At 36.8% G+C, this 26,469-nt stretch overlaps 1 protein-coding gene across 2 annotated transcripts in view; it reads left to right on the top strand.

The window, feature by feature from the left end:
* Positions 1-26,469, top strand: part of PTPRR (protein tyrosine phosphatase receptor type R) — a 157,416-nt gene that overhangs the window by 21,839 nt on the left and 109,108 nt on the right. The window contains exon 1 of one of the 2 annotated variants that reach the window (XM_026100408.2): positions 8,144-8,203. The exons of the other annotated variant lie outside the window; for it this stretch is intronic. The gene's annotated coding sequence lies outside the window, so the exon portion shown is untranslated. Of the gene's footprint in view, positions 1-8,143; positions 8,204-26,469 lie in introns of those variants that run through there. 2 annotated transcript variants of the gene reach the window in all.

Here is a 26,469-nt window from a genome sequence, read left to right as displayed (position 1 = left end):
AAATGGTTGCTTTTTCTTCTCCCATGGAAGACTTCATTTAATCAGAAAATATATTTTAGCAGAGCAGAAAGTCTCCATGAAATTGGATTGAATTCAGCAACAATTGCAGCCAAATCAAAGATCTTTATTTTTGCTTAAGCATTTCCAGGAAGTTCAGGTTTCTCAGAGACACAGGGGAACTCAAGTATGAGAGAAGGACCCAGTAGTCAGGACACCATGCCAAGTGTGAGACCTGGCTCAAAGCCTTGCTCTGAAGGAGGTAGAAGAGGAAACTGAGCCTGAGTCTTTCCCATTTCACATGATTTAGTAACTAAGGGGGATAGAGTGAAAATATGTCTCATATACAAAGATGAATGCATTGTTTCCACCAACTGAAAATTCAAAGAAGTGTCAATCTTAGGCTGCCCCAGTGCAAACTTCATGTATATGTTTTGGTTGGGACTTTGAAACAGGAAAAAAAGAACCACAGACAACCCCATCACCACTTCCCCATTACTCATACAGCCCTATTTATTCCTCTGACTGCAATAGACTTCTGTGCCATTTCTGTGCCTTGCTGTACTGAATTCCAGGAGAAAAGACCCAGAGATTTAGGCAACAGTGGATTTTCTGTCCCTGCCCTTTGCTTGGCCCTTTTGGGACACCCAAAAGCTACATTTTGGCTGTTACGGTGAAACCCTTTGCGTGGCTGAGTGTTTTGCTTTCTGAGGTAGGCTTGCACCCCGTATGTGTTGGAAGTCCACTGACCCCGCCACCCTAAACAGTATCGACAGGTTTGTATTTCTGCTGGAATTCCGAAGATTGCTATACTGTGATCTATGTTCTGTCTTCCTCTTACAAGAGCGCTGAAACCTATTACTGCCTAAATTTGACTGAGGAAGGGGAGGAGCTTCCTGCCACATATGGTTCCAGTTACCATTATTGGAATCGCAGGTGCTTGACATCCAAAATCATAAATGAACAAAATGGCCCTGCTGGGGTCATGAGATTCACCAATAAGCAAATCAGTATGTTGACTACACTCTACAGTAAAACCATGCTATGTGTTGATAGTGTTCAGGAATAAAGAGCGAAGAAGCACACATTGTTGTGGGGTTTTTTATTGTTTTTTTTTTTTTTTTATTCTCTTCTGTTTGAGCCCTTGGAAAACTATCTTTGTAACATTTAAAAGGCACTCGGATAGAAAGACAGCATGTATTTCTTTATCAGTCAATGTTTTGTTGGATCTGGCAATTCAGCCTCTGGAATAATCCCTTTGGTTCTTCACTTCTGACATAGTTGTTAGGAAAAGTGACAGCTTCTCAAAAATTCCTCAATGGTTCAAAATGTTGGGGGTTTTTTGCATGCAACTGTCCAAGTGCCAATACTGTAGCCTTTTAAAATAACTTTTGAAAAGAAAAATAGCATTCTCTCTCAATATAATTACTACATTAATATATGATTTTTTTAAAAACATAGTGAAATTTTGTGTCACAGAAACATAGCATTAGAGAGCAGAATAAGATCTTTTGAACATACATTTAAAAAAAAAACTGATAAAACAAGTATTAGGGCACTTTAGCATCCCTTTAACCAAAAAGAAATGCTGAATTCTGAAAAGCAGTGAATAGACTGCAAGGATTTTGATCTTGGAGGAGTTTGAAAGAAATAAGATAGCTGTCAAGTGAAAGTTTCTTTTTTTTCAGACAACTCAGACTGGAAATGGTTAATGGAAAGGGGAATAACTTCGGGAAGTAGGTAGGGAGGTATCAAATCTTTTTTTTATTTTTTCTCCTCCTCTCCCCTAAAAGTATTTAAGCAATGTTTTGCTCTCCTTCTTTTGAAGGTCAGTCATGTCTGACAATTAGTAATCAAGCTAATTCTTATTTGCCTCCTCATCTCAATGAAGTGGTAGAAAATACTTCGGATACAATTGTTTGAGTCCAATATATGGTAGAAGCATCATGAAAAGTGTCATCAGTAAACATAAAGATTTGTAATAATGTAATATACTGGATAGTGTAGAAAGGTGGTTGACAGCATATGCTGTATCTGTTTACTTAAACAGACTCACATTTTCAGCCTTTATTAGCTGTTGGGAATAATATTGGAATGTCTACTTTATACAGATTTGGCTAAAGATATACATTTTATTTGGGAATGGTCCTTGCGTAATACACTGTAGCACAGAAATCAATGACTATAAATCAAGATTTTTACGTTTACAGTGTGCTAAAGTCTGTTTTGTTTGATTTACACAAAGTCATTTATTGAATATCTTTTTGGTTTTTGACCGTTTTCCTGTTCCTGTTAGCATATGGTGGTGTTTTAGAACAAGAGGTTATCCTTTTGCTGGGACTAATTGTACTAGTAACGTTGTTTGCTTTTTTCAAAACACAGTAGCAGAAATATGCTTTCTTTCTGCAGCACTTAATGTATTGGCTAATTAAGAACACAGTTCTGGAGGCTAATAATTACAAATAGATATGATATTTCAATTTAATGTAATGAAAATGATATGTTATAATAGATTAATTTCAGGTATTCTACTGTGTAGTTTTCTAAACATGCAATATTCTGATCTGACAGGTCATTAAAACACAAGTATTTTGGACTAGGGGAAGAATGGTGTAAAATACTGCATTCTTCTATTAGAGTCTGCATTCTTCAGGCAGAATATATCTGATTTCTCTAGCATTTTAGATTCTTTGTCTTGAGGTGATAATGCAAGATTAGCATGAAATACTTTGTCCTCTCCAGTTCTCTCAAGGGCTATCTCTGGAATGGTGCTACAGGATGCTGTGGCTCTGCCTCTTTACCCATAATAAAAATATATACAGGCAATAGAAATCAACTAGCAAATTAAAAATACTCACTCCCTTTCTCCCGCTCGTTTCTGTTTAGATTACAGGTATGCTAGTTAAAGACCTCTCTCTTCCCTTTGTTCATTGCCTACTGAAACAGAAACTTAAAATTGTTTCTAGCTCTACCCTGATAGAAAAACTGATAAAAGTTGACTGGGGAAAAAAAGGTGGTTATTAGCTATAGGAACTCCTCTTTGACATGCTGTATACATACTTTTGTGGTTGGAACGAGTCACTCTTGGCTGGAATTGAATGAGCAAGGAAACATTAATTGCAAATTTAAAAGACCACCGAGATTATGAAACAGGGAGAAAACTATTGAATGTTGATCGAGAGAATAAAAAAAAAAAACCACCCAAAGGCAACAACTAAACCCTCTAAAAGTAGGTAATATGATGATGATTAAATAGATATTTTGAAATCCATACACTAAATCAAAAATTTGATTGTAGCTTTAATTTTTAAATATGCTTCCTAAGAAACTATCTGAAAATGGATATAACCTATAATGAAATAACCATAATGTGAAGCTCTCAGTAATGAATGAATTAAAAAACAATATGGATGCATTAAGTAGAATAATAAATGTGCCATACACAACAATAGGACATCCATAAGTCATTTATGATGTCCCTTCTCATCAGTTCTTGGCTCTTTGAGTCTTAATTGAAAGCCAGAGTGGCTGGATATTAGAAAAACTAAATTTGCTAGTCAGATAGCGGGCAACTTTCATTAAAGCTTTAATTAATTTTAGAATGCTGAGGGCTTGACACATTAAAAATACTTGTGGAGCAGTGCTACTTTAGTTGTGGGTTTTTTATTTTAATTACTGTCTTTCTGTGGTGAATGAAATTATTCATATTCTACTTTAACTTGCTCAGTAAGTATGATGAGATACTATTGTGTTCATGGAGTAAAGTGTTGTCCAGCTCAAATAATTGCAAATGGTAGAGTGATGAAAGAAAGATGGCGATTGTTATGGTAACTGTGAATGAGCTTTTTCCCACTTTCAAAAGCAGAGATTTAGAGAACAACCCATGTTGGGCAGTTCACCCTATATGGTCAAAGTCCTTCATGCCTTTAGAGATGAACAATGTAGAAAATACCTTTTTTCTTTTCACTTTTCTTGTTTATAAATGTGTTGATTTAAACTCTGTTTTTATCACCTTAATAGTTTCCTTCCTGGAATCTAATTTTATTTAAAAAAAAAAAAAAAAAAAAGCGCCAAACTAAATCCTTATCAGCACCCTGTTGTAAAATGAAGGTACAAAAATACATGCTGAAATTAATGTGAAGCTTAAGTTGCAAGTTTACTCTGCCAAAGAGTTACATGTTTACACTGAAATGATCACAGTTGCTTCAATAAAATATTTTAGGCAAGTTCTGAATAAATAGTTGGGTTTACATTATTGGTTCTAGAAAGATAAAAGATTTTGTCTAAGAATAATATTATTCAGTATGGTATTATTCACACCTTGGAGGTAGAGGTATGTATGCTAATAAAAAGTAGAGATAGACAGTTTTGTTTTTTTTTTTTCCAGGGGTCATTTTTATTCCTGTCCAGATGTTAGAGTGGGGCATTTCTTATAATTAATTCTCCATCATTCAAAGTGATGGACTATGTACGTGGGAGAAAGCTGGGATGTTGTGGATAATGGAAAAAATCCTGATAACATACATTCTGATGCCATCTGTCATTATATTATGAATGAGACATAGCAAGGCCATGATGTGGATGCAGCAGACAGACTTAGCTCACATCTACAGGGCTTGCTAGCTAAGGCCTAGCATGAGTCCACAGAGCTTTAACCGAAAAGTCCCTTGGAGTCCCCAGTGCCAGGGAATGTGTTGGAGAACATGAGCATCAGCACTGAGTTAATGTATCCTCCTGGCTTTGAGCCATGGTTGTGTAAGGACAGCTTTGATGTCTCTTCGTTTGTGCATGGTTAAACTGAAACCCAGCAACTGAGTGTTGACTGTATTTCTAGGCCGGGGACGTAACTCAGATGTTCCCAACTGTCCTATCCACAGTCGAATCCTATTTCTCATTCTCATGTTTGCCTTTTTCCTCCTGTAATGCTACCAGTTTGGCTGGCTGGCCACCTGGGAGTGTTGAATGGCTGGCAATGTGTTCTCTTGGCCCATATAAAATCCACTTTTGCTTTCTCCAGCTGTCTTTCAGTGGACTGAAAAAATGGCTTGGCTTACAGCTGGAGGCTTTCCCAGAGGCTAGCCAAAATTTTCTTGAGTTCCTTGTTTGTCTCATGGGCTGCCAGTTGACCAGTCTGTATCTGTTATATGAACACAGTCCTATAAATTCTTCTCATTAAAGGTAAGAGACTTCAAATGAAGAATCCATAATGCTTTTGGCAGGTTGTATAGTCAGCTCTTTTGATCACCGCTGAAGAAATTAAATACTTCAGAAATACATATCTGCTGGTTGAAAAGACTGTTCAATCACTGTGGCCTCATTAACTTGTGCATTACCAGTCCCAGTGATCCCAGCTTTTGCCAAAAATGGCTGTGTGTTTAGCAAAAGCTGCTAGCTTTTCCTTGTGCCTTAATGTTGTTATAACTCTCTCCATTCACTGCTCTGCTATTGATCTTTGGTCTCTCTTTGGCCATGTTATTACTATCATAGTTTCTTCAGGCTTTTATAAAAAGACATGGACTAACATCTTTGGTTCAAGTGTATAGTAATTTGGTTTTCCTACTTTTACACATAAGCTACATCTTTGCTTTCTTCATTATTCTTCTGCCTGGAGGCTTTACTTACTCTGCCTCTATCTTTGGCTTTCTTTTCTTTTCCCTTGTCTGTAATTGTGGACTTCTGCTTTCAGAATTACTTTGAGGCTGACGCATTGCAAAAATATCTGCATTTTGATATCATCTCAGCTCCCAAGCAACTCTGTAATCACTTACCAGTTATGGAGTGGAACACCCATTCCTTGCAGCTATTGAGCTGCACAGGAGACCACTGAAGTCAAGACTTCCAGTCAAAAAGTCAAAACAGAGGCAGCCAGAAAACAAGATTCATTTTCACAGCATTTTGAGGTTTGAAAAAGTATTTTAACTGAGAAAAATTGAGCTATTTAGACACTTTAACTGGGAGGTGAGGAGGAAATGAGAGTTATGCATCCCAGTATGGCCAAGATCCCAATCCTCAGGGCACAGAGCTATAATAGAAGCTCAGGTGCAAGCCCTCCTTTGCCACCTGGTAGGAGCCAAGACTTGCAGAAAGGAAATTAATTAAACCACCCAAGTTAGGTCATTTGGTGACTTTGTTTCCTCTTTAGGGTAGGCCTGAGATGAGCTCATGCAGGAGGCGTTTTCTCTTTACTTGAAATTGGTCTTGCCTTTAATATATGGAAACTCCAGAAGGACAGATCTCTTAGATGCCAAAATGCTTCCCCTACCTCTTTTGAGACCAATTATTATTTAACTATTTGGACTGAATGGAATCTGTGGTGTTGGGGGGGGGGGGGGAATTGCCTTGAAGTCTAGTCATTCAGTCAATCATGTGGAATGTGGAAGATAAAACATTAATTCTTTATTCTGAAGCATGCAGATCAGGGACTTGAGTTTAGGCCTCACATAGCCACTATAAAGCTCCAACCACTGGCTTGTTGCCTATTCTGAAATAAGTAGATCTCCCTGTGGTCTTTACCAGGTGGCCCTGAGTGAGATTATCAGCAAAAGCTGAGTGTCCTGCAGCACATTATGGCTTGCTTAGATCCATGAAGACATATTGGGTAAAGTAATATATTATTTCTCTGCAGTATAAGACTCAATTTTGAGAAGGAATTCTGGGGACAGGAGCTGGATGAAGAAGCTATTCTTTTACAAAGTTGCTGTAAAAGATCAGAAAGCAATGTATGGGCACAAGCCTCAACACAGATTATCCTGATAAGAAATATACTGAGATTCTCACAGAACTCCAGGTAGCAGGGATTTCTGCATCATTGTTGGATAAAAACGTGAAGAAAATGCTATAAAGTGAAAATACAGACAGTAAAAATACAGACTTCTGTACAGAGGGAGAAGACCATATATAGTCCAGGTGCTTTATCGGGTGAAGTGGGGAGAAAGAAATTGTTTTTCAGAGGTGATACCAGATGGGTTACATAAACTGAAAGGAATGAATCAAACTTTAGTGCAGTGAATCTAACATACTCTAATAATCTGTTTGGAAAGATCACTTATTTATCCAAAGAAGCTTTTAAAATCCTCCATGTATAATCAAGAGTCATTTAGTCAAAATCAGTAATGTCAACTAAACAATAGTTTCAGTCAAACTTGCACTAAACTGCTTCTGTGTTACTCGTTGTTTCTTGAATTATTTTTTCTACTGGGACTTATGCTATTATACTACTGATGTGAATTGATGTGAAATTTATGAGAATGAGTCTTAGATACTTAATATGTTTTATGTTGCCCAGTACAAAACCCATGTTTTTCTTCATTTAATCAGGCATGTAGCATATTCAGAAGCATTGATTCAGAAGGACATTGCAACAGTTTTTATAAATTCTTCCTTTCTTATCCTTTTTTGTTATTGCTAACCATTTAGTGCTTACCATGCAGTATTCTCTATCCATTTTATCCTTCTCTTTCATCCCTGTAATGACTTTGCTGGAGTTCTTGCACCTCAAAAATATAATCCGTAGTGTCTAGTTACTACATTTGTCTCACTATCCATCCACTCCCTGCTGATTCTGCTCTTTCATCTACCCCTTCTCTGACTCTGCTGTCTGCAAGTCATATAAATCCTTAATCCTTTCCTCGTCTACCTCTTGTCTTTTCTCTTTTTTAATATGTGTCTGGGTTTCCTGCTATAACAGGGCAAATACTGAATCTGATTCAAAATCCTTAATCATATATTCAGACTTGGGAAAATACTTTAAATAGCACATTCATCTTCCCTGATCATGCCCCCATCTAACTACTGGAAGTCAAGCTCTGCTTTTCTCTTTGGAGTGTGACATTGTTCTTCTGTGCACTTCTGTCTATGCACACACCTCTCCTCATACTTCCTCTTTCTTCTTGTGCTCTGCTACTATCCTCCTTTTTCCATCTCCTCAGTGTTACTTCTTACCCAGACTACTATGGAGGTCTTGACTTGCTTTTGTTTTCTAGTCACCTTCACTGCCTTTTTCTTTTCTACTTTGTCTTCTGCTCCTTCCTTTAATCTTGTAGGCTGAAACCATTTTATTGATTTATTTTTCTTTTCCATTTTTATAACTTAGCCCACACTACTTCTCTTTTCTTTCCTTGACAGTCTTCCCCTTTGCTGTGCGTGCTCCTTTTATTTGCACTGACCCCTTTCCGTTACCAGCTCTGAGGACGTTGTGGAGAAGCAGGTATTTTCTTGAATTATAATGTACATCTTCTCTCCATATCTTATGATAATATGACAGGTGTTCTCACCTCTGCTTTTAGTCAGATGCTTTGGTCTGATTTTTTAATTTTATTTTATTCTTGGCAAATAACTGCTGTGCTTCATTGTGGATACTCTTAAACCTGTTTGCTTCTTCCGTTAAACTAGGAAAAATGGACTAGAGCAGATTCCTTCTGCTGGTATAGGGTTGCTGTGCTTTTGCAGCCTTCCACAGACTTTTGGATTCCATTTGCTTCAGGGATTATTGTCAGGCATATAACACCCATGTATGTACAGACTTGAAATTAAATGACATAAGTGGTTTCTGAAAATCCCGTTTAAACTCAGGATCAAAATGTACTTTAATGGTCAGGATTAAATTTTGTTGGTTTTGATAAAATGTTAAAGAAGTTTTGGGTTTTTTTTTTTTTTTTTTGCTTAAAAAGAAGTCTATGCTTACTGCTTCAGTGCTGACTAAAATAGTGTTTGCTGAAAAATAATGAAAAGTAATCTCACTTAAGACTGATTTATCAAAAGGTGTACATTCCAAGGCCCCTTAGTAGTAGAATAAAAACCACAATCTTTCTTAAATGTGGGCCATTGCATAGATTAAATTTGTACTTTACAGAGTTTTGGAGGAAAACATATCTATTGAAAATACATAGAAAAAATACCTAATAACAGTATTGTCCACCAGATGTCCCTGTACTCATAGGTGGTAATGAACAATATTCATTCAACTATCTAATTGCTTTTATTAAAGACAATTTACACACATTGTGTGTATTTCCCAAGTCTCTTAACCACTGCTTAATAAGATCATGAATAAATGGCAGTTACATTACCAGTATTTGAGAGCTGTAATTGTGAAAGAAATGACAGGAATTCATTGTTAAATTTCTACATGTCATCTCAGTTTTGGGTACGCTTCCTTCCTTTGTAGTTAGTTTATCTTTATCATGCCTTGCTTAGTAGACATGACAAATATTAATCTCTTATATTTGAAATTTATAAAAATGTATATATGTGAATATAATTATTCATATAAATATTATCCATGTATTCCTATCAACCTGTCTATCTATGAAAGACTCTACTAGAATTAACAGTACTAGTAAGTTAAAGGAATGTGGCTTTTTTGGAGATTTCTGTTAACTTTGGTAGGCATTGGATCAGACTGTATTCGTGGTACATGTATTTATGCAGTATATATCATTTCTGTCAACGGCCCTCTTAGCTGCCATGCAGCATGCTCCAGCCAGATGCCTGGCTGTCAGCCACCCATGCATGTTTATGGAATACAGCAGAGCTGTACGGTATTTCTCTTAAGGTGGGGGCTTAGGCTACTGCCCGCAAGTTTTGTAGATAACTGCATACCTGACCCACAGCAGAGACTGGGCAGGTCTGCCAGCATGTATGCCCTCAAGCAGTGTTGCTGGGTGGATATGGTTATCCATAGACACCACCTGACTCTTTCGCAGTGCCGTGACACAGGCACGACATCCAGCCCTTCCTTTTGCTGCGGTGACTGTGGCAGACCTGTGGTAGTGGCTATCCCTGGAGAGAGCCTGCATCAGCCCCAGGGTGGCAAGCAGATGGTCCAAGAACCAAGTCTCTGGTCTGAGACTTCCTTTTGTTTTCTGTGTCGTTGCTCCCACACCCACTTCAGACTGTCTAATGCCCTGTGAGCAAAGCGGGCCGAGCAACCTGCCATGACATAGCCACGTTGGCAGTGTGCAGTCCTGGCAAGCTCTGTGGACCTTCCCTACCTGTGTGCTGTTGTGTATCTGGCAGCTACTATGCATGGGCAAGGCAAGCGCTGCCTCAGACATGCCTTTTTCCAGCTAACCCCAGAGGCTGCCCTGGCCTCCTCCCCTGTTTCCAAACAGCAGCTAGCACTGCTGACAGCTGGTATGCTTAGACGCACAGACCCATAGGCAGAGAGTAGCCCTTTGGCTTAGAGCAGTTTCCTTCAAGGTACAAACCATGTTATGCAAACAGGACCTGGGAAGAAGATAGGAAAAGCCATGAGCCTAGTGCTCTGACTGCTGCCCCGGGTTCTTTTTTCCTCTCCTTTTTGCTCCAAGGAGCTGGTGAATGATGGGATGATTCAAACAGTGCTTCTTAGGCAGGACTCTGCAGGAAGGGCGTGCAATGTTTGTGGTGCCAATGGGTCAACAGTGTTGTTAGGGCCTGAGGTAGATACTCGGTAGGCCCAAATGTTATGCACTATTGACATACCTAAGCTAATCTAAGATGTCTTGGGAGCTGTAGTGTAGAGCTAGTTTTGGGCCTGAGGTATTCTTGCAAGAATCCAAAAGAGTGTGAAGTAACTACAGATTTACAGAGCCAGTTCTTATATACCTGCAAAACTATATACACATATGGAAATCAAATATCTAATGGGAATCATTCACTTAAGAGTAGTCCTGTTTTATGAAACTATGCAAGTGCTGAATGTGCATTTGCAAGACTGTGTCCTATATTTGGTACTGATCAGTTAACCCAAAACTGTGGATAGAATTACAATGTTTGGAGTTCTGATTGTGACTCTCCAGACTTTTCTATATTTGGCAATATAAATATTAGTTGATTAGGACATTTTATTTTAATAATGGTCTTATAACCAATCTGTTATTCTTTAATCATGGTTACAAAGTTTTACAAGATGCATTGCCTTGAAGATTTCTTTTAATGTGTATGAATTTATTTATGGGCATTTCTGTCACATTCCGCCCTTTTAAAAATTAAATGGTAGTTAAAAATTCTTGCTAAAACAAGGTAAATGTTTAATTTCCATTAATAATGTCTTCTGGTAATGATGATAGAGCAAATTATACTGTTTCTGTCATTTTTCAATGTGTGTGTGACTGCATGTTTTAGAATATGCAAGGCACTTTCCTGTCTGCCAAGCAGTTATGTAAGTTTTCATAATACATATATAGATTGATTCATCAGTGGGAATTCTGTCTTAATAAGATGACTGGCTTCTGGTGTCTGAGCACTGTAAGCTTGATTAAGTAAAGGGGAATCAGTGGGAGCCAAGGGGGGGCAGGAAGGGAGTAGGAAAGAACAAATTCCTTAACTAATTCAGAGAAATTAAGCCACTGAGAAAAACAGACATCCTTATCTTGGCGGGTGTACTAAGCTTTTACCCTTCTTAAATTAAGATATCAGCAAACACTTTATATTCATTCCTTGAAAATATATCTTGTATTTGTGTTATTTGTTTGTATGTATTTCTAAATGGCATATTGCATGGCAAGTTAAGTGTTTTCTTTTGACTTTTTGGTGGCAGAATTATCTTTGTCTCCCTAAGGCATATGAATTGTCTCTCCATAACAACTATCAAACAAAATGATATCAAAAAATGTTTATTGCCATAGTCCAGTAAGCAAGGTATGAAAACTTACTCCAAGTTTTAGTGTTATAAAATGTTACCCAGATTTTCAAATCCATAGACAGAAGTAATTAAGTTTAAAAATTTTTTTTGCTAAATATGCACATATATTTATTAAGTGTTTTCCATTTATGATATAGCATGATATAAAGAAGCTCTCACGAAGTTTTAGTGGAAGAAAAAAGGTTTTATGTGCATTTTAGCCAAACAGAGTGAACTAAATTTGTTTAAAGCCCATGAGCTAACTATATATTTAATCCTGTTATTTTATTTGCAGCTTCCTGGATTATCTCTAGCTCTGTAATCTCATGAAGTGCCATGTTTCTTAAATTGCTTGCATGTGTTGGGGAAAGATTTTGACTGAAAAAGGGATAGAGGCAACAAAATTTCATGCACAACTTTCTTAATTTGAAAGTAGGAATGTATACCAGCTACTGTATAGCTGGTAATGAAGTCTGATTATGTAAGTATTTGTAATTTTTAAATAGCTTTTGTGCTTAAACGTAGAAGGAATGGTATAAAATATGCAAAGGTATAAGAACTAAGTTGTGACTTATCTCTATTTTAGCAGTTTTTGCTAATGCTGCAGTAAGGTGTATTTTGACCAGAACTTCACAATATAAAGCTTAAAAAACAAACAGGCAGATATCTCAAAAAAGATGTTTACAAATTGCTGTTTTCTGTAATTACTTGAAAATGCCTATTATATCTTGTGCTTTTCATGAACTAAATTTCAGTTTACAGATCCATCTAGCACTACTTATCTCTGCAACAACGGTGGTTGTGAAATATTACAATAACTGTGCTGACCTTGTATGAACTGTATATCATATAAACATGGATGATTTTTGTTCATCAGTAGCCTTTTCTTAATAAAATTTGCTTCCTTAATGCTATTTTTAGAGGAGTTAAAATCCTCATACTGTGACTTATTAGAATTGTTGTTACTGACATTGAGTTTAATATCTTGTTAAAAACTTTTTTAGGAGAATTTTACAATGGATTTTTAAAGGGAGAAAAAAATATAGGAAGTAGAGGAATTGCTTTAAATAACTATTAACCATGTATATTTAGTCAACAATAGTTTACATACTATTGACTAAATAAGTGAAAACGTGTCTAGAAAAAGTGTGGAACAATTCAGTAACTCTGAAAATTATCCATCATATAGATACAATGTCTGTACAAAGGAAAAAAAGTCACATGTCCTTTTTCCCTTAAGATGAGTAGAGCTGCCCAGAATGCAACTGTCCTTCATTCCTCGTCTTGCCGTTTCTTTCTTCCAGTAAGGGCTAACAGCACTCATGATATCCTTTTCTGAGGACAAACTTAACACCTGATTCTCAGTGAACTAATCTGTTTACATTTGGCTTTGCTCCATCAATGACAAACAATATTAAGTCTATTAAGTAACATGCTGGTATTTTAGACCCTTTGTGCGTTAGTTTTGCAAAACAGTGCTTGAAGAGTGCTTACACAATGGAAAAGGTAGCGGTCCTAACTTAACATATTAGTTACTTCTGAACATAATGTTTGGACAGCAGTCCAGGAGAGACGTAATAGCTTCACAGGGTAAAGATCCAGGAAAAACCTTTCCTTCATCAGAGTAACTGAAATGAACAAAATGTTCCTGGTTCTTTAATTGCCTCCCCCTTTTCTTTAATGACTTGCCACATCATACCTTTCTGCATGAGTGTGGTTGGTGCCACTGAACGTCCTTTGAGATACAAACGCATAGAGCAGTTTGCAAAAGAATGCCTCTGTTTATGAAGGATATCAAAGTTGTTGCATGATGTATATATGATAAATAGTATGTGTTTATTAATAATCATGATTGCATTTTTAATTCCCTGAAATATATTAAACATTAAAAAATGGAATGAAATTCTGTTCAGGAACTTCAGCATAAATGGAAATGAGATACCCAGTGGGAGATGTTATTTTATTGCTCATAAATTACAGATGAGTAGTTTTTGTATGTGTTTGTTATTGTTTTCTAGGGAAGAATTGCTAATTGTTAATAATTATGTCAAAAATACCAAAATACTAGTGTTACTAAACATTCACTGGATAAAAAATAGATCAGAATCCAGGACTTGCCTCCTTTTGTGCCTAGAGCAATCACTAAACTGTTCTTTATCTCTTCCCTCCAAGATCTGGGCTTCTTATCTGTACAGTGGAGTGGCTTCGAAAGAATACATGGAGAATGCCCAAAGTCCTAGAAAAACCTCAGACCTGTTAGACAGAACTCATTCTTGGGAAATGTGGATCAAAGTCTCTTTGTAAAAAGGAGAGTATTGGACCTATATCATCTATATTTTGGATGACATCCCTAACCCCTAAATTACTGGGAGGAAGGAAGGAAGAATACAATTACTGCCATATTCTGTTAGATGTAGAAATGGGCTAAGCATAAGCAAGCAAGCAGAGTCGTTCTTGAGAGCTCTAGGTGGGAAGTCTGATACACAGGAGAATGTAGGCATAATCCCCCTAATGTAGAATAGGGTTTAAACTACACCGCTCTCCACAGTGTTTTCAGTTTCAACACCAGCTTCAGCACAGACTTTCTGCATGGCCTGTCTGTTTATGCTTCAGTTTCCTCTCCATTCAACCAGGATATTATTGATATTGCCATATTCAGGGGTAACTGCATATATACCTTCCTTAACTATTTGTGAGTTTCCAAATACAGTGGTAATGACTTTAGAAATAAAAGAAATAAATTCAATGCAGAAGGAAAAACTTTCAACAAATATAAAACAGTATACAAATAGTTCTGAAAAGGTGCTTGCAAAGTGGATTTTCTCACAATAACATCAAGGAAAATCTGTACTCCCTGAGTTTCACAGAGAAAAGATATTGATCAAATTGCCCAGCTTTCTGGTTTCTTACGGTATGAGTTTGTGATGGGTTTATATGACTTGATTGAGTTCAATAGCAAGAAACTTGATCCAAAAACCTGCTAGGTGTTTTCCAGTCCTCTATTACCTGAAATCTGATAGTTCTTAGTCCAGAGCTAAAGGCATAGGCAAGTTTTCACTGCAAACTTATAGAAATTCAATCAGTTTGCTTAGACTTGAGCAACGTCACACATAGTTCGCCTCCAAACCAGAGTTCTAGGAAATTCATTTCTTTTAATGCTACATACTACAGAAAACCCAAAGCTTAGATATTTTACATGCAGAATGTCCCCCGAAGTTGTAACACTTAAAAATGGAAATAGTGATTCCCACCAAAGGCCATTTATATATATATATACTGTGTTACTGCAGATGGTACAAGCCTTCCTTCTCACCATATGACAGTAAGGGTTAATCGGTATTATGTCATGGGTAAAACATTCAGTAGGTTGGATCTGGCCTTACCTTGTGAAGATGGATCATTTGTTATGAATCCATCCATGACAAAAAAAACCACTGCATTAATATAACCGCAAAAAATCTGACATAATGAGAGATGCCTCCTGTAGAAACAAACCTACATTTGCTTTTATGACAATTTAAGGACAGCATTTTAGTGAAACTATTGGTAAAACTGTGAGTCAGACTATAAATATGTTTATTTTTTTTGAGTGAAAGGCTTAATTTGCAGGGGAGGTGTACTGCATGCAGATGTTGCAGGTGGGGCAAAAGCAGGGCATGAAATTACAGGCTGCCATCTACTTTTAACAAATTAATTTTTCAGTTCTGCCAGTCAAAATTCAAAATTCATCATTAATGCGTAGAGCTCAGTTTGAAGCTGTTGGAATGACAGACTGTTCAGCACAGAGTTCTGCTATAACTAACAAGGCTGATCTGGGAGGTCAAAGCTTATTTCTTGTGGTCTGACACAGGCAAGAAAATTCTTCTCTTCATCTTCTATATCTTGATTTCAGAGAGCTCACATCATTTCATCATTTCTGGTATGTTTTCTTGAAAGAGAGAAAGCTATAGAAAAGCCTGTATAGAAAAGAGACCATTGGAGAGGCTCCATTCATGTCACACGTCTTCCAGTATTTTGCAGAGGTTGGTGATTAAAATGTGGACAATCATCCTAAATCAGAGAAGCTTTGGGAGGAGTGATGGTCATTATAAATTACAACAATTCTTTCACAAAGGATATTGATTATAAAGGTAATTGGGCATGTTTTTAAACTCCTATATGTCTTCCCCCCCCCCCCTTTTTCTTTAGGAAAACCTCTGAATTTTTGTTTTTTGTATTTTTGTCCAAAATTTATATGTTATAGAACATTTCATATATTTGTTAAATTGAAGCTCACTTTAGTTTTCAAATTCCACTCAGTTTTATAGTTTCTTCTCATTTCCTCTTTGCTGTTATTTAATTCAGTAGAATGAATTGTACCAATGGTTTTTCAGGGGTGGTTTTTATTCCTCTTTTTTTATTTTGTATTGTATAATTCTTCAAAACTAAGCAATTTAGATAAGTTAAAAAAAGCAGTAACAAAAAGTTACAAAGCACAAAGAGAAACATAGGAGAACTGGGAAGGAAACCAAAAAAAATTGCAAACCATCTTCTACAGAAAAGAATATCCTTAAAAACTGAAGAAATCATGTTATCTTGTTTAACTCCTAACCTTGCCTTGGAAACAGGATAAAATAATTTGATTCAAAACTAGTCTTCACACAACATATTTGCTACTCTAGAATTTCTCTAGTTTACGAATTACACAAAGTGTATAGAAAGGCTTTCAAAACATTAACATCTTCCTAATTCTCTTACGTGTGTGTGCATCTGTCTACAGCATATTTGCTTCAATGATAGAATAGTTAGAAAAGGTCAGTACATATGAAAAACACATATCTATCTGCATGTTGAAATTATGAAAATACAGTGTCCAACATTTAGGGAAAATAGATGATCACACAAAAAAATATAGTCAATATTTAATATGCCCTGTATTGTGTGTGTGTGATGTCATTCAGTGAGAGTTCCACTTCAAAGCTGTTGTACAAAGCAGTTTCCCACGTGTATGGTTTGCCAGCGCGTTTTCCTGAAAGTAGCATAAAGGCTACTCTCCACAAAGCGGCACCCCATTGCCCTGCCATATGTAGCTCCCTATATATAAAGTATAGATGTATGTATAGCCATACACATTTTATATATATCCATATAGATATACACACAGCCCTATATATTGTGTATATATATTCTTATGCAATTGATGACGTATAGTTAGATATGGTTGTTGTGATACAGATCTCTAAAATGATTAATGAACTTAATTTTCACAGAACCACTAAGTCTGTCACAGATCAGGTATCAGTCTAGCATCTCAAATTTATGAGAAGTTTGCAGCCACAGTGTTCAGTGAGTAGTGATTTTTAAGTGAATTTGCAAATTTACTTAAAACCAGCCACCTTACGTATGCAAAATCTGTTATTGTTTCTATGCTTCAAATGTACACTGCAGAGTTGTGCTGAAGAAAAAAAAAAGTTGCTTCTAAGTTGTTCTTTGTTTATCATATTAAAAACCATGGTGTATTCTTCCCTGTATGCACACATGTAACTCCCATTGGCACTACAGTAAATATCACACAAGCGATGAGGAGACAGAATAGTCCCCCAAGGCATTTATGTTATCCTTCATGTGTTAAATCACGTGGAGAGGAACAAAATAATCTGAAAATATGAAGGCTTTTGAAGTAGGGCTATTGAACTGCATTATCCATATTTCCACGGAATTGGCAGCAGTAGCAGAGCTGATTTGGACAGAGCCAAAAAAAAGTGTGCAGATCTTGTTCTAGCCCTCCAGAGGATAGTGAGGGACAAAATGCTATTCCGCTCTTGTAGGTATGGCTGGTAAGTTGTATTTGTGCATCTCACTAGAAAGGAGAACTATAAACAATCAACTCTAAGGGAGAAACTGCACAGAACATGCTGAAAAAATGGTGTTTTGCTATTCTATACTGCCCTTATCTGTGTGTGCATACTATACAAATATTGATGACTTTGGTCTCTCAATAGGTTATCAAAGATAAATTCATTAATGTTCTTCAATCCTAGAGCTGATTGAAACACAAAATTCTCCTTCTGAGATTGTGAAATTGGCTTGATCTTAAAATAAATAGTAATATCATGAAATCTCAGAATGACTTTGTCTGAATAAAGCATTATGTCTTTATAATATTAAAAAGTCTAGATAATTTGGGAAAAAATATACAAAAGCAAAAGTGTTCTGCTGAAACAGCACTTTATAATAACAAATTGTTCTGTCAGAAAGCTTTCACCAAGTGTTTAGGATGCCTACTGAGCAAAACTAAAACAAATATATAGCCAGATTTTGTGGCTGGTAGCTAAACTATCTCTAAAGCTGCTAACTTCAGTGTGCAGTTTCCATCCTGCAAGATGCATCAAACTATTCTTTTAGAGGTAGATTTAAATGTGACCTCACTCAAGAATGTTGGTTGCTCTTTGTGGAAAATTTAGAGAAAACTAAAAATTCTAATGAAGATGTTTCCTTGGGAAAAAAAAAATTCTTTGGATTTTTTAGAAAAATATCTTGGGTAGAAATTTTGCATATACCTTTATGGCAGACATATTTAGAATATTCCCAGCACATTCTGAATGAAATTTACAATCAGGTCAGTAATTTAGTTTTATTAATATATAATCTGCATTATCATGTCTTCTCTTGTCTAAAGTTCATTTGTTTTCCTGGTTGTGATCATGAGCTCTTATTCGGTAACCATAGCTTGTAAATATTTGTTCACTTATTGCTGATTGTTGTCCTCCTTACCTGTAATAAAGCTAAGTGAATAGCTATAGGTAAAGTTTGATTTTTCTCATTGGTAGGCTGTAAAATGATGAATCAGAGAGAATAACTATTTGGAAAATAGATCCTTTCAGAGCAAAGAAAGCCACCCACCTTGCGTCATCTTAGAGTCTTTTAAATATATCAGGAGAATATTGTTAGGAAGGCCAACTGATCCAAAAAATTGTATGCTAACATTTATTTGTAATGTAAAGAGACAAAGTAAAAGGTCATCGAAAAATTTCATTACTATAAGTCTGCCAGAGATGTAGCTTCCCCATGATGTGGGACAAACTGTTCTTTGAGAGCAATGTGTTAGGAAATCTCATTTTTATAGGACTTGTTTCGTTACTGACTGAATTCAGTGGCAAATGTCGTGATGACATTAATGGTGTACTGCTATTCTCCTATAAAGTGTGCTTATCTCTTGCAGCTTCATGATTTTATTCAGCAACTAATCGCTCCACTAATGTTTGAGAAGGTTGCACTCTGAGTGGATTGTCTCAATACTGGGATACAAACCTAGAATGAGAGGTTACGTATAAGGTCAGGACTGGTGTTGAGGTGGCTATTGCAAGAAAGAAGCTATGTGGCAGTGTTGGGTAGGAAGTAACAGAAGAAGGAAAATAATAAGGTTGTCAGTACAGAAACACCAGATTTCTTGTGTGGCTTCTTTACTGAAGATCAGGTTGTTGCCAGATTAGTTTTTCTTGCATTACACATTGGTGACTGAAGGTCACTTCATTCTAGTTCTTTTCTATAATTTTTTCCCCATGTTACATTTTTTCTTTTCTTTCTTATGCTGCCTAATTTCCTATCTCTCTTCTACTTGTTTCATCCCCTAGGCTGGGAATAGGGTGGTGGTGGGGAATAGTGGCTTTCTTTAGTAGTATTTCTTGCCCTTAGATCTATTCATGTGACTCAACTATGTTGCTTCCCTAATGGTTAATACTAAATTTCTTCTCTTTCCACTTCACCACATGGAAGGGGAGTGATGGAAGATGTAGAGCCTACTGACCTGAGTGGCAACTGACTGAGACCAGTACATAAATGGAGGTTCCCATTCCATCCACATCTTCCTTTTCCAAAAGGCCATTAATTGGGGGTCTCATATCTTCTCTCTGGGGATCTTTTCTGAGGATGCTTGCCACTTCCTCCTTTGTCACCAAGGAGGCCTTGTTAGAGAAATCTAGTCTTCATATTCCTCCCTATTTGTCCAAGTGAAAAGAATCCTTAACTATCAAGATTCTAATCTATATTTCTATTCAAAGAAATTCTTCTTTTTTGGTCTTCTTCATGTCTTGGATTACTCTGCTATGCTATATCACTCTGTATTCCCTTTCTATTTTTGCCATAACTTGTGAGAAGATCAGCTATGTACTCTGTAGGAAATTGCTAGTAAATCTTTCAATATTCTCCCAAATCATACCATGACTGGACTCCTTGTTTTTTCCATCAAATACTGTGTATCATTCTATTCAAAATTGTTGTTGTGTACCCATCACCATGTTACCTATATACATTTTGGTAGCAAAATGTTAAGCTTCAGTCAGATGAATTACTTAAGTGCTCCCATGTATACCTGTGTACACCTTAAAGCTGTGTGAAAGCAGTCATGGAGGACAACATGAAGAATCATTTTGAGACAATTTGAGGTTTCTTTGATCAATCTCTCTCCTTCTTCCAGCTCAGTTCTCCAGTGAATTGTGGAAAATGGTTCTGCAAAATGGTTTAATTTTTTTATGAAGCTATTGAAAGATGCAAGAGTTATTACCTGCTGAGGAAAAGAAAACCCAAATGGCCACATACATTATTGTTCAATCCTGTGTGCTTTAACAGGAAAACATGTATTGGATACATTTAAAAGCTGTGTTGGCCTGCCAGTGTGAACTGAGCTGTTCTCACTTGTTACTCAATTTAGCATGACTGCACAGAAACAGGAGAAAAAACAAACATTGAATCTTCACTTCCATTAATAGTTAATTGTTAATTGCATAATGTCTGTCTTAGGAGATTATATTGGACAGACATTCTTCTTTATTACAAGTGCTGTGATATTATTAGAGACAGGAAAAATCATGAAAAAAATCTGCAAATAAATGTGGTCCTTAGAGAGATAAAGCCTTCGGAGATTTTTCTTTCTCTTATAAAACACTTAAGCTAGCCATCAGACTCTAACAAGGAGTACATCTGGGAAAGCAAATCAATGGTAATGTTTCATAAAAAGAAAAAAAAAGGGGAGCTCAGCTGCTCTTTAAAGGTTTTATGGTTTTGTATTAGTTGTGTTAATGAAGTTCATTCTCCGTAGATGATATAACTGCACATACTAATGCTTCCTGCATTAGTGAATGAATCTCTTTTCTCTTACTGCAGAACGAGTCTCTGGTGAGAAACTGAATTCGTGAAGAGATATAGGTCAGTATCTCCCATCAGACTAGGATAATCCTGCCATCTGCCTGGATAGATTGTGGGTAGTAATGAGAGGGGTGCCAATATTAGTGGAGATTAAAAGCTGTAACTGATATCAATTTCATAGTGCTGAAGATAGAAACATGAACCTGGTTCAAAATAAATGAAATGAACTCTGCTTGCTGGAAAAAGGATCAGTTATTCTAGTCTTGCAGAACTGGTGTTTAGGTGAAGAACACCTATGGTTATACAGGATGAAATGAGAAATGTAGAACCAAAAAAGTCATCAGCCCTTCTGCTCCAGCACATAGTTTGTGCTGTGCCTGAGAGCATTAGGTAGAAAGGAACCCTCCTTTAAGGGAGGATGTCCTTTGCCTGGTTTGTTCGTAATCTTCTGGCTCTCCCAGGACTGAGAGTTTCAAAGGACTGAGCAGAACACAAAAGAACTAGTGTCCCTAAATTGCTGATTAGGCTGCCATCAGTAATGGGAAGGGTGAGGGCTGCAGGAGGAAACATCAGACACTCAAGTGTAGCTATATCATGTTTGAGATGATAGCAAGCCAGAAAAGAGATGTAAATGAGAAACAGAAGTTGTGATTACCCTTCACAACATCTTCGAGCTCTGAAGGAGTGGCTTTAAACTGCCTCTCCTTCAATAGGTGATTTGATTTTTTTTTTTTTTTTTTTTTTTTTGGAACCGGTAGGTGCTTAAATTTGTTTTCTACTGAGAGTATAAAGGAAGGATTTAAACCTTTACCAGGACTCTCTAAAATTTGCATGAGTTGTGAGAAATCATTTTTAAGGAAAGAAACTTTAACAGTGATCCTTTCCTAGCAATGATAGGATTATTCATATGTGAATATTTTTGACTTATTTCTGAGAACTCTACAGAAAGGGAATAGCATGATGCACTGATTTCCACACAAACTATTAGCACAATGGCATTTTTGTAGCTTTAGAAGATGATTTTGCAATATAATGGAACAGAAGTTGCTCTGTATTGTTAGGTTTTTGCATTTGCCATACAGAAACACAGCTGACCCTTCTAACTTTAAAACTGCTGTGATCTCATTAATATTCTCCTCCTTTTTTCTTCTCCTGTAAATGAAGCTGAAATTTTCTGTATGGATGACACCTTACGATTGGCAGCAAAGAACAGTCCCCTCAGCAAGCTCCAAAGAACTGTGATGAGATGCTGCAGAGAGATACATTTAATATGGCATTTCTCCAGTGTCAGAGCTGAATTTTAGAATGCCTCTTTGCATGTTCAACAATGAGCAATGCCCACTGGATAACTAATCAGTTACCTCATGTCCTCTGCACTGTTGATGTGACCTGGAGCAACCAAACTGTCACAGTGTGTTTCAATTAGGCTTGATTCCCTTACCTAAAAAGGTCTGAAAAGCTAATTGGCACAGCAGTACTTTTGTCTCCCTGTTGCAGGGAAAGATACAATTATGCAGCAGTCTAGGGAGAGGGAATACACAGGACAATGATGTTTGCTACTGTCATTAAAATATTAGGCATATCTAGAAGAGCAGGGTTCATTGTTGCTAGAGATAAGGAGAGGGAGTAGTTAAATTTCTTCCCACCGGGGATAGGGTTTTGTATTCCATAAGACTATCTGAAAAATTAAAACTACCTTGTCTTTTAAGCAAAGAGGCAGTGATATGATACATTCAAGTATTTTGGAAACACTTACCCCAGTGAGCAATATATGTTTATTAAAGACAGGTTTAGGAAGAATTGATATAGCATTACTACCATTCTTCTTAAATACGAACTCTTTGAAAGACATACATAGGATTCACAGAAAGCTTTCATTTCTAATGTTTGTAAATAAATAATTTAATTAGTAAGAATTATTTACTATTTTATCTTAAAAAGGTTTTAAAAAAAATCGACCCTTCTTTTTGCCAGTGGAAAGTAAATGCTAGATGATTGCCTATGCTCATTTTCCAGTCTAATATCTTTCTGTTTAGGACCATAGAGAGAACTATTTCATGCACTGCCGCTATCATCTAGTGTCATGAAAAATGCTAAACAGGACTTGTATTGTGTGTACTGAATTGTGTGTCCCTGGGTTCTTCAGAATAGTTGTTATAACAGAAGACAGCTATTCGGTTACAGTATTTGTTTATTATTCTCGAACATTTCTGGTTTTGTGACAAGAGAGAGGGAAATAACCAAAAATAGTTTCAGGGTAGATCTTCTGATTTGCAGCTACACCATATGCCCACCACGCACAATATGTCTGATTATTCCAAAAATTGAAGTGTAGATGATAAAAGATGATGAATGAAAGTATATGGCTGGTATAGCACTACTGACTTCAAAGGAATTACACTAGCAACAAATCTAGCCCAGTGACCTAACAGGTACATATATTTTCAGGCAGCTGCTTGTAGCTGTTCAGCCTTTCAGTACAGTTCAGTATCACATCAATATAACTGAGAGGTTCTTTTCTGCTCCTAGAGAGCTTCCAAACTGAGTTTGAAACTAATTGAAAAAATTACTCCTTTGTTTTTTCCTCCCAGTTTCTTAAGAAATTCAACCTGTGTGATACATGTCCCTTTTATAACAGCCATCCCCTGTGAGATTTTAATAGAATCTGCATTCTAGCAAGATGTTCTGCATTTCTGCTTACTCTCTGTTCATAAGTATAAGAGTCCTTTTGTTCCCATTCAGAGACACTGTTTTTATTAGATCACTGTTAAGGATATTAAAGAAGAGATTCTAGAAATAGTCCCTTACCACCTGTCTAGAAAGTTACATGTCTGCTATATATGCTGTATATCAACCCACTTCACACATTTCACTGCATTAATCTATGTGAGGACATACAGCGTAAAATCATCCACCAAAAGGGAAGTAACTAGGCAGTTACTGAGTCCATGGTTTGTAAACTAATGGACTTCAGCAGATTTTATGCAACAGTGATTTAAATCCTAACATTAAAGCTATCAATAAAGCCAACATGCGCCCTGAGAAGTAGCCCACAGAAGTGGAGGCTGCAGCAGGAGCTTGCATGTGAAAAGAGAAGTGATGTCTAGAGTTATCAGGTATAGGCCAAAGAGGAGATGCACAGTGACAAGCTTTAAGAGAAGTAAATGACATCTTGTGCATAATTTTTTAGCTTTATTCTGACAAAGCATTATCAGTTTTCCTAATGTCACGTTTGCTCATTTAATATGAACCTGCCCCAAATCCATCAAAGTTAAGGGAAGGATTCTGACCATATTCAGGCAGCTTTGGATTTGCTTATTTCTCTTCCCTCTATTACTACTGGAGGAGCATCACAGTTCTTCCATCCTCTTACCGTAAGCTGAGCACTTGACCTTAGCAGAGTCTAGTTAGAAAAAAGAAATCTATAGTTTGTGTCTAGTTGTCAGGAAGATTAGCATGAAAATCCATTATTCAAGGGCCTGTGTTTGAACTTATCTTACTTGTCAAATCTTTCACCTGTTCTCTTAGAGCTCTGCTTGATCCTCTTCTCTACACCTTTTATGAAGCCAGTACTGATGGGTTTGATGCTGATGCCTGGAACAGAAAAAAATAAGTGCTTTCACTCACTGTCCTAAAGCTAGTTATTGGAGTCCAGATGAAGGAGAGAAGCAGGCTAACATTGCCTCTCCCCTGGGGCACTGAGACAGTCTGTGCTTTAAAAAGGCCAAGGAATGATAAAACCCTGGTTAGTGTAAATCAGCAAATTGTAATCAATGGATCTGTGTCCCCTTTCACATCCAAATATCTAGACAAATGATAGTAGCATGGAATATCCCTGTCAGATTAAACAAATCATGGAAGAGTGAGTTTTCTTTTCTTTTTTATCTTTCAAACTCAAGATAGCTAAAGTTGCAGGCCCAGTGTGCAAGCCAGTGGCAGGACCAGGCTCTGCAGCACTTCACCATAGCAGCGAGCAGAGCGCTCTGCAGCTGCTCCCCTGGATCTTTTAAGATTCTTTTTTCTTGAATGAAGATGAAATGAATGCTCATTACAGTACCACAGTACCATCTCTGTTGTTTTCGTTTGACATTCAATCCTGTTTAAGTCATTCTCATTTTCATACTGAGAAATTTGAGGCATACAGAATTTTATGGGAGGTTATGTGTCAGCTAGGGAGGACAAGGGGTTTTGGTATCTAAAAAGCATATGGGAACATGGGTTCTTTGGCGTAAGTGGATTAGTGAGAGAATAAAATTTTCAGCAGTGTTTGATGATATTAACAATGACATTTTCAGCCAGTGTCCTGGAGAGACACATTTAGCAATTCATGCTTCCAAATGTAATAGTACAGACTGTTTGCAAAGCTCAGGAAGACAACTCTGCATGATTTGAAGATCTTTCATGTTTGAGGAGAATTATTCTTGACCTTGTAAGTCCAGAAAGCATATTTTTAAAAACAAAATCACAAGTGATGTAATAATTGCAAGAAGTGGATTTAATGCCCAGACAGCTAAGGAAATCTTATTTTTTAGCACAGTCATTGTTTTAAGAGACTCTTCTTTTCCATCCCCAGAATTTCCCAGACTAATAATTAATGTGAGTAGGCAATTAAAGATGAAAGATAAGAGTAGCATGCAAATATAAAGGAACATTTCTTGCTGAGATAATAACTGGAATAATTAACTGTGAAAGCCAAATAATAGTGCAGGGCTTAAAATATTCCAGCTTCACATTTTATTCAGAGACATCTTACTTTGCTCCTCTGGTTTCACCTGCTGGGAGTATACAATTTAGGGGCACTGTCTTGAACTGAAATAGAAAGATTATAGCAGATATCAGTTTTAAAATGCAAGTCTTTCCTTTTTTGTGAAAGTTCAGTCCTGTTAATTTAAAATTGATCTTTTTTATAGAATAGAGTGTTTAAATAAGTGCCTGTTGTTCTGGTTTATTTAAGGAAACACATTCTTCTACTGTCAGGTTTCAGAAAGGCTCCCCTGGCTGTGGAAGTGAACAAGAGAGAAGTAAAAATCTATGCATTCCTAGTTCCTTTTGATGACTTCATGCTTCAGAGGACAAAATGGTAATAAGAGGACTAATTCTTAGCTGTGTCAGCATTCCTAAGGATAGTATGGATGTCTGGACATTCATATTCTTTTAGACAGATTTGTTTTTAACCCATTTCAAAATGAGCAAGACCGAGTAAAACTGACTGAAGCATCTTTGGTGAACAATAAATTTGTCACATAAAAGTAATCCCAAAGCATTCCACATCCAGGTCTAATTCGGTAAGCAGCTTTGACTGGAAAAAAGAACTTGGGGGGAGGGGAGAAAAGAGGACTGTGCATAAACTCCAGAAAATCCCCTCTTACACAGCTTCTGAGTCTTCAGGTTGCTTTCTAGGATATGGAGACCCTTCCTCATCTTCAGATGATCTGAAGCTTATCTCCATCTTATCTTCTTTTTGGGCTATCTGCTGTTCTGCATTAGGCACTTTCATTTTTTTTCTGTTGACAATTTTTCACCTAAGGTGAGCTAGTCAGACATTTACTAGAACAGTGGCTGTAGTATTCAAGTACTATCTCCTGCGTCAGTGTCCCAACAGCTAGACAGCCATCCTCTACCTTTTACTGACTGGATGAGCTTTATGTAAAATGGATCAGTGTTTGAAAGACAGATCAGGAGTTCCCTCATCTCAGATTAAGGCATTGCACCAAGGGTGCTCACTGGCACTGTAGGTGTGTCAC

This window comes from Dromaius novaehollandiae, chromosome 1 (assembly GCF_036370855.1).
Source record: "Dromaius novaehollandiae isolate bDroNov1 chromosome 1, bDroNov1.hap1, whole genome shotgun sequence".
NCBI classification, from domain to species: Eukaryota; Metazoa; Chordata; class Aves; order Casuariiformes; family Dromaiidae; genus Dromaius; species Dromaius novaehollandiae.
Note: the sequence above shows the minus strand (reverse complement) of the source record. Positions and strands in the feature narration are given on the sequence as shown.